A 13,644-nucleotide genomic window follows, 5' to 3' on the forward strand; every position below is an offset into this window, starting at 1 on the left:
TTTCTATATCTTGTTTCTATTTCTCAGCATCAGGGAGGGATGACAGTAACAAGAAACAACACAGAAATCGGAGATGCTTTCTGTAATAGAATAAAAAAAAGAAAACAAACTCCACCCTGGATTGTCTTAGTTTTATCGATGAAGTGTAATCGAGGCAGGCTCACCACAAAGGAACATGAAGACAGATCACAGAGGAAAGCTGCAGGGCCTGCCAGTCAATTATTTTATTAATGGCTTTGTACCAACCTGTAGATCTGACTGATATGAGCTCTGCTGGCATGTTAACATTAATCGACCGGCTATTAGTCTAATGATAGGTCAGACGAGCTGGAGGCAGCTGGCGCAGGCCTGCTGTTTGCGATAAGGCTGCTGAAGCGGCCTGCTTGTCTTCGGGTGCAGCTGTTGGCTGAAGGCTGAAGCTGAAACATAATAGGCTCTTTTACTATCTGCATCTGAACGGACACAAGAGCAGAGTGGTCCCAAACAAAAGACATGAGAACACTTGTCATTGTTTTGATGTTTTTGTTTTTTTGTTTTGTTTTGTTTTTTTTGTCTTTTTTTTATTTTCTTATGTTTTTTTTATATTAATATTATAAATATTTTTCCCTTGGTAGAGTTTTAATGGTTGAAGTTTATGGTAGTTTCTTGTTTTATAGTTATGAAAACTTCCCTTGTACTTGGAAAACATAGTATAATGAATGATAGATGATGGTGAAAAGGTGAAAGGTGGGGCAGAGAGTCCATGAAAAGAATTAAAGTAAGGCAAAAATTACATTTAGCCATGAACCAAGAGATGTGGTGAGAGAGCCATGGTTGCAGCACATGTACATAAATCAGCATCACTAGACCAATGTGGCCATAGAGATCCAGAAAAGTGTAAGATTTATAGATCAGCAAGCAAAAGATCAGAGGCAGTGATCATTTTGGACAAAAGACTAGATTTCCCTGAGTGGTATCTTTCTCTTGTGAGATGACACTCATGGATGGTCTAAGCTATCTGAACCTGAAGTATATTAAACATCAGCCACTGTTAAAAACACGTCTTTGCTCACGGTGCATGCAGAAGTTCACTCCCTAAGCAGCATGGTGATAGTTGCATCAGACACTCAACCTCCAGCTTTAAAAACGTAAAAACCAGAAGCAAGTGTGTGAAACAAAATTCGTATTATTAAAAATGTACCTGGTTTCCTTAGCTACGCCATCATTTTCATAAACTGGCTTGTAGGAATACTGATTGGATCACAATGAATTGATTTGTCTGCAAAGTGTCCAGAAGCTGTGGTTTGGCGCTTTACAAATAAAGCTTAATTGAATGGCCTGTTTTCGTAATTTATGCATATGTAACGAGCACCTGCGCTCAACCACAGCCGGCGGGCAAAAGAGGCTTCTTGTATGGTGTTCCTTACCCGATCAGAGCAAATTACCATTAAAATTAAGGTAAAATGTCCTATTTTTTTTGGATTTAGAGGCCAACTAGTCACAACTTTGACAGCTAAATGAGCCGACCTTGCCTGCAGAGAAAATCAAGATGCTGTGAATAAGGGGGACAGACCTAGCGCTGGCCGTCTACAAGTAGACTCCATTGATCCGTCATTGGTATTTCAGACACTGAATGACGACAATCATCATTATGATCATATTAAATCTTTCACACAACTGATCAGATCACTGTATCTAGAGTCCATGTAAACATGTCATCGGATACGAGACATATTTGTCCATGTCAGCGTAGATAATGATCACCAATTATTTTAATTGTAGAGTTAATGCATTTATTGAATGATGCCTTTACTGAAATGCAGTAAACACGGTGGCCTGCAGGTACATACCTTGACAATTTCATGGCGATGGACTCGTGCTGCCGCCTCTTCGGGCCGCTGTCTCTCAACTTCCCGTCATGTCCACGGATAAGCAATAGTCATTGTCACTGACAGCTCTGGTGTCATCAGACAGACAAGCTGAGACAAAGTGCATACTGCACTGCATACCTGGTGCAAGGGCATCACCTGGTAGTTTGCGCAGCCAATCAAACAAACCCAGGCTGTTGGTTGGTGTTTCCTCACAGGAAAACTCCCTGTTCTCGTCCTTTCATGCCTCGATGATTAGGACAGTCAAATACACATCAACTGTCTGGCATTGGTCTAATTTCCTCTGTGAAGATGGAAACAAAACCTAGCTGACTTAACATCTGTTCAAGGCTTCTTTTCATGGCTGACAGTTCTCTGCTGTAACTTTGTTTTGGCCTTGAATCCTGGGGGGGCCACGGAAAGGGCCTTGTCAAATACCCTGAAAATGGTTCTGGCACTTGAAAAGCATCCAACTTTGTACATCAACATATTCCTACTTGTTTCTACTGCTCCTGTGTGGCCAAGACTAAAGGTCATCTTCTCCATCAATGCCCCCTCAGATATGTTGTGGTCTGGACGGGCATGGCTGCATGTTATTGTCTGCAAAGCTGAACTCAGACATCCTGTTCTGTTTGCTAAATGTTTAATTTGGCTTTAGGCTCAGTGTACACAACTAATCAGGGATCCTATGTAAATATTATATCGCCTGGATCCTTGTTCTCTTGTTACATTTTTATGCACACATGCCTCAGTTGTTATGCTTCTCAGGAAGTGATTCAGACAGTTCCCCGCTGCCATGCTATGAGTCCAGTCTTGTATCTATGTCACAATGCAGCAAATATCCCTTCAAACACAATCAGATTACACAGAAGAAATCCTGCATGTGCTGCTTCTGCTTAGCGTCCTATGGCGACCCCATCATATCTCTGTCCAGGATGCTAATGCCGTGGTTAAATCTAGACTGCAGATCTTAGTAGCCCCTTCATTCCAATGCTGTCTTTTCTGAGGCTAGGCAAAGCGTATTCACTATTCTCCCTTTTGCACGATGAAGAATAATAGCCTGCTTTGAGCATTTTAATGAAACAAAGGCCACTTTTCATCTCAGGTTTTTAAGTCTTTATCTCAGTTGTGGGGTTGCTGAATCCCGCTTGACTAATGAGAGCTGCGGGAGCCGCCGCTGGCTGTGAGCTGGTTACTGGATCTGCTATTACTCAGTGTGCGGCCTCGTGAGCTTGTTAGCGCAGTTAATTGATTGTGTCTGAGTCACAACAGCTTCATGTTTTGGTTGAGTCAATTTGATAAATGAAGTGATTTGAAAAAAAATACCAGCGTGTATATAATGGTGTAATTCTAGCTGCTCCCTTTCTCTGCTTCACCGTTGTTGCCTGTGTTTGGTTTGCGTGATGGACGATTGGTTGCTTCATACTGGACTGGAAGCATCGGTGCGATAAAATGTATATTTCTCGAATAAAGACATTTATTCCCAATTATTATGAGGCTTCAGCAGTCGGAAACAATATTCAAGGAAAAGATTAGTTTCTGTACTTTGTTGACATTTTGATTTTATTTACACAGACTGCAAAGCTTGATATATTTTTAGATAGAATTGAAATGATTTATAGGAATCAGGAATGTGGATTTTGTTCTCTGCTTGAGGTGAAATCTGCCACAGGTCTCTCATACATTCATAATATCCTCATAATTTCACACCAAACACTGTGGAGGACCATGCGGTGCGTCATTCTGTAACACTTTGATGTTTTAAAAAATCCATAAATGTAAAAAATATATATATATTTTTTTAGATATTTTTATAAGTATTTTTAACTGTTTAAAATACTTATTTATACACAAGTTTAACTATATCACGCGTCAAACTCGAGGCCTGCGGGCCACATCCAGCCTGTGAATGAGTTCTTTTTGGCCCACATGATCAAATCTAATCACTTAGCTGCCCTGCTGATAGAATGCACACACAACTGTAATACTACAAGTCCCACAATGCACTGCCAGTGTGTTGGCATGTCAATCACAGCCTGCCAGAGCTTTCCTCGCTCGTTCTCTAGCAGCCTGATGGAGCTGCTCATCTTTCTCAACAACCCCTTTCCCCAAAAAAACGACTAAAGGAAAAGTGAAATTTGAAAACAGAGAATATGTTTCTGGATGTAAAGGACAAAGCTGTGTGTCTTTATGTAAGAAGACACTTTGAAACGAAGCACCACGACAGATACAAACATCTGGACAGGACAAACAAAGGCTCCAAAAGGTAGAAGAGTTATTAACCCTTTAGGCCCCAGAGTTCAAAGTTTTTAAGTGAAACTGTAAGTGAGAAAAAATGTTGAATATGAACCAAATTTTATGGTGCAAGTAAAATTACTCATCTAAGTTCATGTTGTGGCTTCACAGGTTGGCAGCTATAATAGATTCTATAACCTTCACTATGAATTATGAACTGTTTTGTGTGTGTGTATACGTGTGTGTGTGTGTGTGTGTGACAGACTTTTTTTTTTATTATGTAATCTATTTTGTGTGTAAAGGCTTGTTTTATTTTTAATATGCATGAATTAATTATGACGTCCCATCTTGTTTGAATTCATGCTTGTGTTGTTCTTCCTCTCAAATGTAAGTCGCTTTGGATAAAAGCGTCTGCTAAATGACTGTAGAATAGAATAGAATAGAATTGCTTTTTTCATGTAAAGCACTTTGTGTTGCCTTCAGCATGAAAAGTGCTTTATAAATAAAGTTTGATTTGATTTTATAACGTAAGATACATACTCCTGAGTTTTGTCCTGTACCCAGGCATAATTTGTCTTAGTTATCAGTCGGATTTTTTTTGCGATGTGCAACCATTTGAGCCCGGACAGTCAGCACGGAGATTATTACCTAATTTACAATTAAATCCTGGTCAGTTAAGCTTTACTTGTATTGAGTCATTTCAGAACTAAAATCATATCAAAGCATTTTTACAGACATTCAATCCGATTCATTGTAGTCCAGTTATATTTCAAATAAAAGAAATCCATTAATCTGATAATACGCAAACACAGTGGACAACAGAACAAAGGAAGGAAGAGGCTCCAGCAGAACCAGACTCAGGAAGGTTCCACAGCTGCCTCGATGAGCTGGGGATGAATTTTCTAATCATGCAGGGTGTTGAAACGGTGAATTACCTTTCAAACATGACATTTTCCAAACCTGGAAAAAAGACTCTTATTCCACCTCCACGCCTCCAACTTCATCACGCTCACAAGTAACATAAAGCCTGCATCCTGCCATGTCAACGGTTATAAATATATCAAAGTTTTAGTTTTTCTGCTTTACTTTAGTTCACAGAAACTCAAATGATGCTCTTTTTTTTTCTTCTTTTTTTTTTTCTTTTTCTTTTTCTTTTTTTTGGCAATGCTGACTCTTTTGGTTCGGCCTAAATGTAAAGTGAGAGAACAGAAAGCTTATATCAAGTATAAAATTCACACCTTTGTAAGTGCATCCAGGAACTCTTCTACGTTAAAAAAAAAAAACAAAAAAAAAAAAAACGCTCTGATCCCAGCTCATAATAAAAAAAAACATCAGTTCTTGCTTTTCAAGTCAGGTCAGTTTAGAAGTTAAAATAATATGTCCAAGAGTTAAAATAACACAGCCTTTGTAAATGCGGGCGTATTTGTTGTGATAACCGCTACACATTCCTCTATTGTTCAAGTGTGTATACATGCCTGCATGCACCCACATGCGTGTTCTATAAATCAAATAAACGAATCATAGCGTGAAGTCAGCCATGCTGCCTCTGCCTTCTTTGTTAACATCCTCTGGGCGCCCTCTCTCCCCTCTCTGCTCCTTACTCCACTGTCTATACCTCCTCTTTGGTTCAGAGGAGCCTGTGGGTGGGAGCATGTCGGGGTCAGCCTGCTCCGCTCACACATTGACTTCTTCTCCAGAGAAGAGGAGCGTCTGATACCACGCAGAGCAGCGACCCTGAGGGCTTTAACCTTCTCCCTTTCCGTGACCAAGCCGTCAGCATATTTATCCATCTTCAGATGTGTTTTTCTACTAGTACAGTCGTCTGTGTGTGATAAGATCACAGAAAACCTTTATTATATGTGGTGTTTTGAAATCAGGTTCTGTAAGGTGTCCAGCAGGATCATCCTCCTGTGGTTCATCCTCATTCTTGACACTGTTGAGGAGCACGTGCAGAAAGCAGCGCTCACTTCTCCTCAAGCAAAATATCTGCTCTGACATGAGCAGACTAATAGCACATATTTGTTTTATTTGTCTGAGGGGTGTTATTTTCTTCCGTCTTTCAGGTAAATTGAACCACCAATCCCAGACTGTTTTGCTTGCAGTGTTGTCTCTATGTCTAGATATTATATGACCCAGTTTCTTACTCATTTTTTGTTGTGAGATTGTTTCATGATAATACTATTTTAATCATTACAGAAAAATCATTAACTTGTCTGAGTTTGACGCCACAGTTTCAGGCTATAGAGGAAACACTCATTACTAGTAATTTAATCTCCACCTTGCAGGTGGAATATTATGTTCTTTCTTCAACATTACATGGTTTCATTGAAGTCATTTAACTTTTAATTAAACAGGGATCACAGTTAATTCCTTGATTGTTTCTGGTAGGATTTTGTAAATACAAGATCAAGAATGATAAATATCTTTATTTTAACTCTTATCACTGTTCCTTAAAAAGGTCATTTACATCAGGAAAATACCATCTGTCCCTTTTGAGCAACGTCCACCCAAACAAAAACTGGAAACAGGAGAAATGTCAGGGGCAGCCTTACAAACAGCTCATTGATCTTTCTGTCTCTGGTAAAACAAGTCATTTTAGACTTAGAATGTATCTCTGTAGTTTTTGGGAGTCTTTTTAACTGAAGAATGTGTTTCTCAGCAGAGGAATTGCTTGAACTTCGCTCGCTTTTCCAGTACACATGTTCCCAGGACAAGTACAGGCTGTACTTAGATGAGAACGTGAACAAACCACCATGTCTTTACAAGTAGTTACTCACTGCTGCATCAGGGTCTGATGTGTTGTACTTTGCACCAGAAGCTTCTACTGAAATAACCAGAATAACTTTGATATAATTATATTTATTCCCATTGAGATGTAAATTGGTTTGTTTTAGACGGGCAGTTAAACCACAAAATAGAACTTTCTAAGGAAAAATGCCAAATTGAGCTGAGGCTTCAATTTCTCTTTCATTCATTCATTCATTCATTCATTCATTCATTCATTCATTCATTCATTCATTCATTCATTCCTTTCCTTTCCTTTATTGTTTTCTTCGTGCATTCTTTAAATAAAAAACATTTTTTTTTTATCATGTAATTATGTGTTTCACTGTGTATTTGATTATATTTGTATTTGCTGTATTTACTTATTTTTCCTTAATGTATTTATTTATTTATTCATTCAAATATATTTTACATTATTTCTTTGGCTTATTATTGTTATTATTATTATTAGCTTCATATATCTCATAAAAAATACACAGTTTTTTTTATCTCTAATCTTCAAAAACCAATAAAAGGTTTTAGTCAATTTCTCTTAAATCAGTTACAAACAGGAAAATAAGAGCCAATAAAAAGAGAATATTTTGGCATGACAAGCTCAGAGACACCTGCACATGCTTAAGTGCTTAATTCCATCTCACCTCTAAAGTGTGTTTGGGTTCGTCTTGCTTCATTTGGACATTTGAGCTGCGTTCTATTGGATGACAGATGTGCTGATTTTGGCACCAGACGGCTCATTTTTCATTTATATGCTGAAGAGGAAAAGTTTCTTTTAGACCAATGTCTTTTTTTAAGAGCTGGTTTTATTCCAAAACAATTTATAAGGAGGCGAATTCTGGTTCAGTATTTAACATTGGATTTAAAACGAGAAACCTCCCGTTCACTCACAGCAGAATGAGAGTAAACTTCATTCTGCACTGAAATAAAAACCTTATATGAGATGATGTTTTCTGATCTGGTGAAATGTGAAGTCTCAGGCATCCCAGTAGTGTTTTTGATTATGTTGCCAAGCAACTCGTGACACAGTTTTTGCTTTAATCCCGTCTTTTTTCCCAGAGAAGCCCAAAACAAAATCTTAACCCGTTAGGGCCCAACCCATGAAAAAATGGTAAGAAAAGTCAATTTTTTAATATGAGGTCTTTATTTGGCCCTTTAACAAAATGTAAAAAAAGAAATAACATTTTTTGGGGGGAGTATCTACCATTTATTACCATGTGATATAATAAAAATATTATAATATTCTGCTTCTGGGTATCTATTAGGGGACAGAAACATCTATCAGATTGTGTTCATCAGGATTTATACCATAAATTGAAGCAAAACTGTCGCTGTATATAACAAATATGTCACGTCGGGCTCTTATGGGTTAAACGTGACGCTGCGCTCAGTCTGGAACCGAGCAGATGATCAGCGGTTGGTCGACAGATGCAGATTCCTGGATTTATTTTTTTAAAAGTAAATAATAAAAAAGCTTCTTCTGTCTACTTATAAATCACAAATCAGAGAAAAATTCAGACAATAGTTAAAAACATTCTAATGTGCATATCAAATAATCTCACTGACAGACTCACATATATTCCCCACCTCAGATATCCTGCCATATAGCTCTAACACTTATTTTACAGAGCCTAACCCATGATTACGCACTTTCCAACCCAACAAGGCAGAAACACGAAGCAGAGGTGGTGCTGAAGAGCTGCTGACAGCCCGCCCGGCTTTCCTTTCCCTCCTCTTTCCATCAAAGAACGCTTGCTTTTTCAAGCATTGTCATTTATTTCATTTCATCATACGAGGCCTTTGACAGCAGGCTGGATGGGAGGGTAATGATCACGTTGCACTCTTTCCACTCCATCTCCTCTTCTCTAAATGTCTTTAACAGTATCAACTTTTTTTTTGGAAAAAATGGAACATGAACGCTCATTTTTATACATTTCAAAGCAGATGTAGTAAATTTAAGGGACTTTGATGACAAATAGTAAATCACTAATGCTTGGAGTCTCATGTGAGATTTGCTCCCGAGGCGACAGTAAGACGCAGGACCTGTCTGAACATTGCTGCCTTCTCTCTTTAGCGTTTCTTCCTGTAAATGCGATAATTGCTAAGACTCAAAGACGTACTGAAGAAGCATGAAATCTGCCCTGACAACCGTACTCAAACACATTTCTGTCCTTTTCTGTCTGTCTTTTTTTAATCACTGGCACACCTTTGTGTGAACTACCTGCACCCGTTGCCTACATACAGGCTGCCACATTTTTCCTCAAATTATTTAAGCAAATACACACGGGCAGCAAACTCCGAACGAACTCGCATGCACTCCAGAAAAGCATTTCTTTTGTGCACAATGACATGTCTGTTGCCTTTGGCCTGTATCTATATGTGCTGTATTTGAGTTGTTGGAGCATCCATGGAAAGAAAACAAGAAGATTACATGGAACAGATGAAATGATTGAGTAACTGCTTCACTTTATTCCTCTGGGATGTTTGCAGTGAAAACTTCTAACTTTGCGCTCTGACAGATTTGGTTCGTGCTGCTTTCTTCCATCTGCTCCCTTTAATTCTTGTCTGGTCTACTGTTTTCTTCATTTGCAAGTCACAAAAAAAAAAAAATCTTTAGAGAGTAAGTGAAGCTTTAGGACATGTGTACACCTCCTAATTGTGGATGTATGTAAAGCTGAAGCTCAGTGGGCGTATGTGCTCTCTATGACAAGGGTTTGCTACTAATCAGATCCAGGACCACACAGGCATTGAGGGGAACCGGGCTGAGAGTCTGGGCCCCTTTCCGCAGTACCCCAGCATGACTCTTTGCCAAGAAAATCACCTTCCAGCCTGCTGGCTCTACCTTTCTGGCCCCGCTAAATTCTCCTCCCTCTTTACCACCTTCTCCTCTTTCACAGATTCTGCTGTGTGCAGCCAGGAAAAGGCCGAGGTGTGAGGTGGGTGTAGTTATGGCCCTGTGGCGCCCAGGGGCTACAAGAGACCTTGTGGGGCTTCATTACACCCGTGGGCGGGAGGGATTGGGTATGTAAGAAATGACGATGTGGGTCCTTTGTGAGGTTTTGTCGTGTGTGTGTGCTCTTTACAGTATGTGTTTTATTGCTCATTACGGAGGTGTCTGAGATGTGGAGATGAATGGAAGGGCTGTGGGGGGGTTGTGTGGCTGCACATGCAGGGTTAGGAAGGGGGACACGTCTGAAAAACACCTGCAACTACTCTCAAGGGGAGAGTTCGTCCCTCATGTATCATGAGGACGTGAAGGAGGGTCTGATTCACATTAGAGACAGATTTGTTTCACAGATTCCCAAAAATCAATATTAATGCTCCTGGCTAAATGTAGCGTATTGATGGGATACACTCTGGAGTTTCTGTTTGCTGTGCTGCTGTGGATTGTTGTTTTCAGGAGGGTAGAGCCTGGGGTTGTGTGCAAAAATTCAAGCAGGTTACCTAAATCTTTGAGATTTAATTAAAAAAAATATAATCTTCTACTTAGAAAAAAATGTCTTTTCACACTGGTGGTGTTTAGTCCACTTTAAGGGTTTTTTTTTTTTGCTCCCGTTTCATACGTAATCAGGTACATTTGTTTCAAACGTCGGTGTCTTCATAGTCATGCATCCTTTACAGTGGCTTGCTTGTTAGGCCACACATCCACCAGAGGGCAGTGCAGAGTTCAGAGTTTACCACCACGGTGACGGTGGAGGAGATCATAGAGAGACATAAAAAAATGGCAGTGCAGAGGACTGTGTTGGCCTGTGTAGACATCAGTTACATCAGTGCTTCTACTTTGTTCCTTTTGCTGGTCATATGTCAGCTATGTGGCTCAATACTGCCCCCACAATCTCCGGTGGTACTACTCCTGGCTACGCATCCGGACGCAGAAGGCTGACGAAAGGTTCCGTATTCATCTTTAGAGTAGAACTTAAATGTGCCTTCAAATGAAACCTGCTCTGCCTCCATAGACAGTACGGTTCTTTGGAGTAGTGTTAACGCGTATCCTCACTCTGATGCAGACCAAAGAAGCAAACTTTAGACCAGTTGAAAACTAGGGGTCTTAGTCCACTTGTAAGAGAACCCTGGTGCAGTTCACTTGCAGTGTAAACACAGAACTTCAAAGAGAGGGAACTACATTGGGTATATAAAATGTAAAAACAAAAAACCCAAGACAGCTTTGGTAGTTTGTTTTGGTCCTGGCCAAATAATGAGCTGGGTTTTCTTCTTCTTTCTTCTTAGTAGGTGGTTATTTCAGGGAATTTTGCCCCAAGGAAGCAGTTGCTATAACTTCTTTGGTTTTGGCTGAAGGGGCTTTCACATACTCACTGCGAGGGACCAGGGATCCAGGATGTAGCTACATTTTCCAGCGTGGGTTTATAGTATCACTGCACTTCTTGGTCAGAGGAAGTTATTGCCTGTGGGGACAACTTTAGACACCCATTCACATAACACAAAGCATAAAATTCAACTGTTAGCAAGGCTCTGGTGCAGAAACGAATAAAGTCAGTTCAAATATGCTTAAAAATAAGTTTAGATTTCTTTTCATATCAGATATGTCATAAGTAACAAGTCATATTTAAATTCATGACATAAAGTTGCAAGTCATCACACAAGTTCTCCGTCTTCTCAACCAAAAATATAGAAAACTTGGCTTTAGTTTATCGGATGATCTGTGGTTGATTTGTACTTTATGATGCTTTTTCTCATCTGCTAGAAAACAGTTTGCAGGGCTGCAAGATTTTAAAAAACTGGCCGAATCGCTGTAATCCATCATGCCTTAAAGTTGTTGGACTTCTTTTGCCTTACTGAATCTGGCATCTCACATCCTGCAGCATCAGTGTTGTGCACAGGCTGGTGTTTATACTCAAACTATCTTTATCTTGGGAGAAGTGAATTTCTCCTGCACCTAAATACACCTTGTGCATTCAGCTGTGTAGAAGATTACAGTTTGTATCATAACTCACTGAAATAGTTTGGCTCAAATTCTGTCATGTACCAGTGAATGTCTGAATGAGGAAACAAACTATTTATTTGCTGACGCTTGATAACAGATCGTGAAAGACACATGAGAAATTCTTCCTGGTTGTCCACAATGGAAGGTGTGTTTGTAGTGAAAACTAAACAGGAAAAACCAACAGGTCACCAGTGTGTATGAGCGGCATGCAGCAGTACAGGAAAGTTTAAGCTTTAAGTGCTTTATGGAAAAATAAAGCTTAAACGTGACATAAAGGAAACGCTGGTCAGTTTTCTGCTTACAGAATAGATGTGATTTAGAAAAGAAATATCATGAATTTTCATTGTATGATTATTGTCAGAGAAACAATCATGATTATCAGAATTATTACACATTAATTCTACAGTAAAAATGTTTAAAACCACAATTAAAACACTCCTTATAGGCCTTTAAATGTAATTTATTTCCATTTAATTTATATAGTTATTTCTTTTGAACAAAGTAAAGTAACCGTTAGAGATCCCTTTCCAACTAAATCACATTTACTCATTAAACAATGAACAAATGCTACATTTCTACAGGACCTCTATCTGAACCTAGAAGGATTTTCTGTGAACCACATTTTAAACATTTTTAACTGAAATAGAGACTTGAATAGAGAAAGCTGCTGTCTGAAACATAAATAATAGTGGAACAGTGGAAATAAAGAGACAAGACCATAAATAAGGTCTATATAAGCTGTTGAGCTTATGCTGAGTAAATTTGAGGATTGCTAAGGATTGTACTGTAAACCCAACCATTACAATGTTCCATTAGGTAAAAGTTATTTAACTCAGTTACTGCAACTTTTTATGGCTCCTTTACAGGCTGGAGAGCCATCCACAGCTATGACAACTTGGTCATTTTGTTTGGTATAACCAAAGAAATCTGACAAGGGTGACTTAATCCATTTGTTCAGAGGCCATAACTCTTCCTCTGCCATACTTTCCCACACTTACACACCTCTTCTGCAACTCATGTGCAACAAAAACGAAGCAACTCACGCAGACATTTTTTTTCGTTCTGTGCACGAGTGTTGCTGATCTGCCTATAGGTTTTGGATACAATCCTATATGGAAAGTCACAATATTATGGGGACCGTTACTGTTAATTATTATTTACTATTAATCATAAAATTGTTAAGTGTGAAATCAACTAATTATTGCATCTCAATGCTGTTTTTTCTAACCTCAATTCTGTGTGTTTTGTTTTTGAGCTGTCACCAGATGTATCTGTATTGTGATGATAATGTGGTCAAATGATGTTCTAAAGAAAAATTCTCTGGATTTTTATGTATAAACAGCTTGTGTCTCTATGTAGATTGGCAGAGCTTAAAATACAACTAGCATTTGACACTCAAATCTCTTTATTTTGCAGAATTGTCGCCACAAGCCCCAATTTAATCTTATCAGACACCCTTCAAGCCAGTCTGTAAGCAACCTGATCAAAACTGACAGGCAGATGACCCGAGTATAAGTACAGGCAGAAATGCATCAAGGTTGTCACTGAGGCTGATGTGAGGCCATTTCAGAAAGCACATAGCAGCAATTTGCTGAGATTCTGCAGCTCGTTAGCAAGGCGGCATCCTCGTGGAGCCTGGAGCTGCTGCATTTACAGCAAACTGCCACTGAAATCAGCAGCTCATTTAGCATCTCAGTGTTTCCCTCCCCTACAGCTCGGCCTGCGAAGTTGCTTGACAATTTGCACGTATTTGTTTTGAGGATTTTCTTTGTGCTCTTGTTTATGTGCCTGATGCAAAGTATGGTTCATTTTATTTGAGCTGCAGCCGGTGCCTGGATCCCA

The 13,644-nt window shown here is 39.2% G+C and overlaps 1 protein-coding gene across 2 annotated transcripts in view; it reads left to right on the forward strand.

Annotated features, from left to right (window-relative positions):
- LOC121632055 (thyroid hormone receptor alpha) overlaps nt 1-13,644 on the forward strand; it is a 159,047-nt gene that overhangs the window by 85,535 nt on the left and 59,868 nt on the right. The window lies entirely within an intron of this gene.

Source organism: Melanotaenia boesemani, chromosome 21 (assembly GCF_017639745.1).
Source record: "Melanotaenia boesemani isolate fMelBoe1 chromosome 21, fMelBoe1.pri, whole genome shotgun sequence".
In the NCBI taxonomy this organism is placed as follows: Eukaryota; Metazoa; Chordata; class Actinopteri; order Atheriniformes; family Melanotaeniidae; genus Melanotaenia; species Melanotaenia boesemani.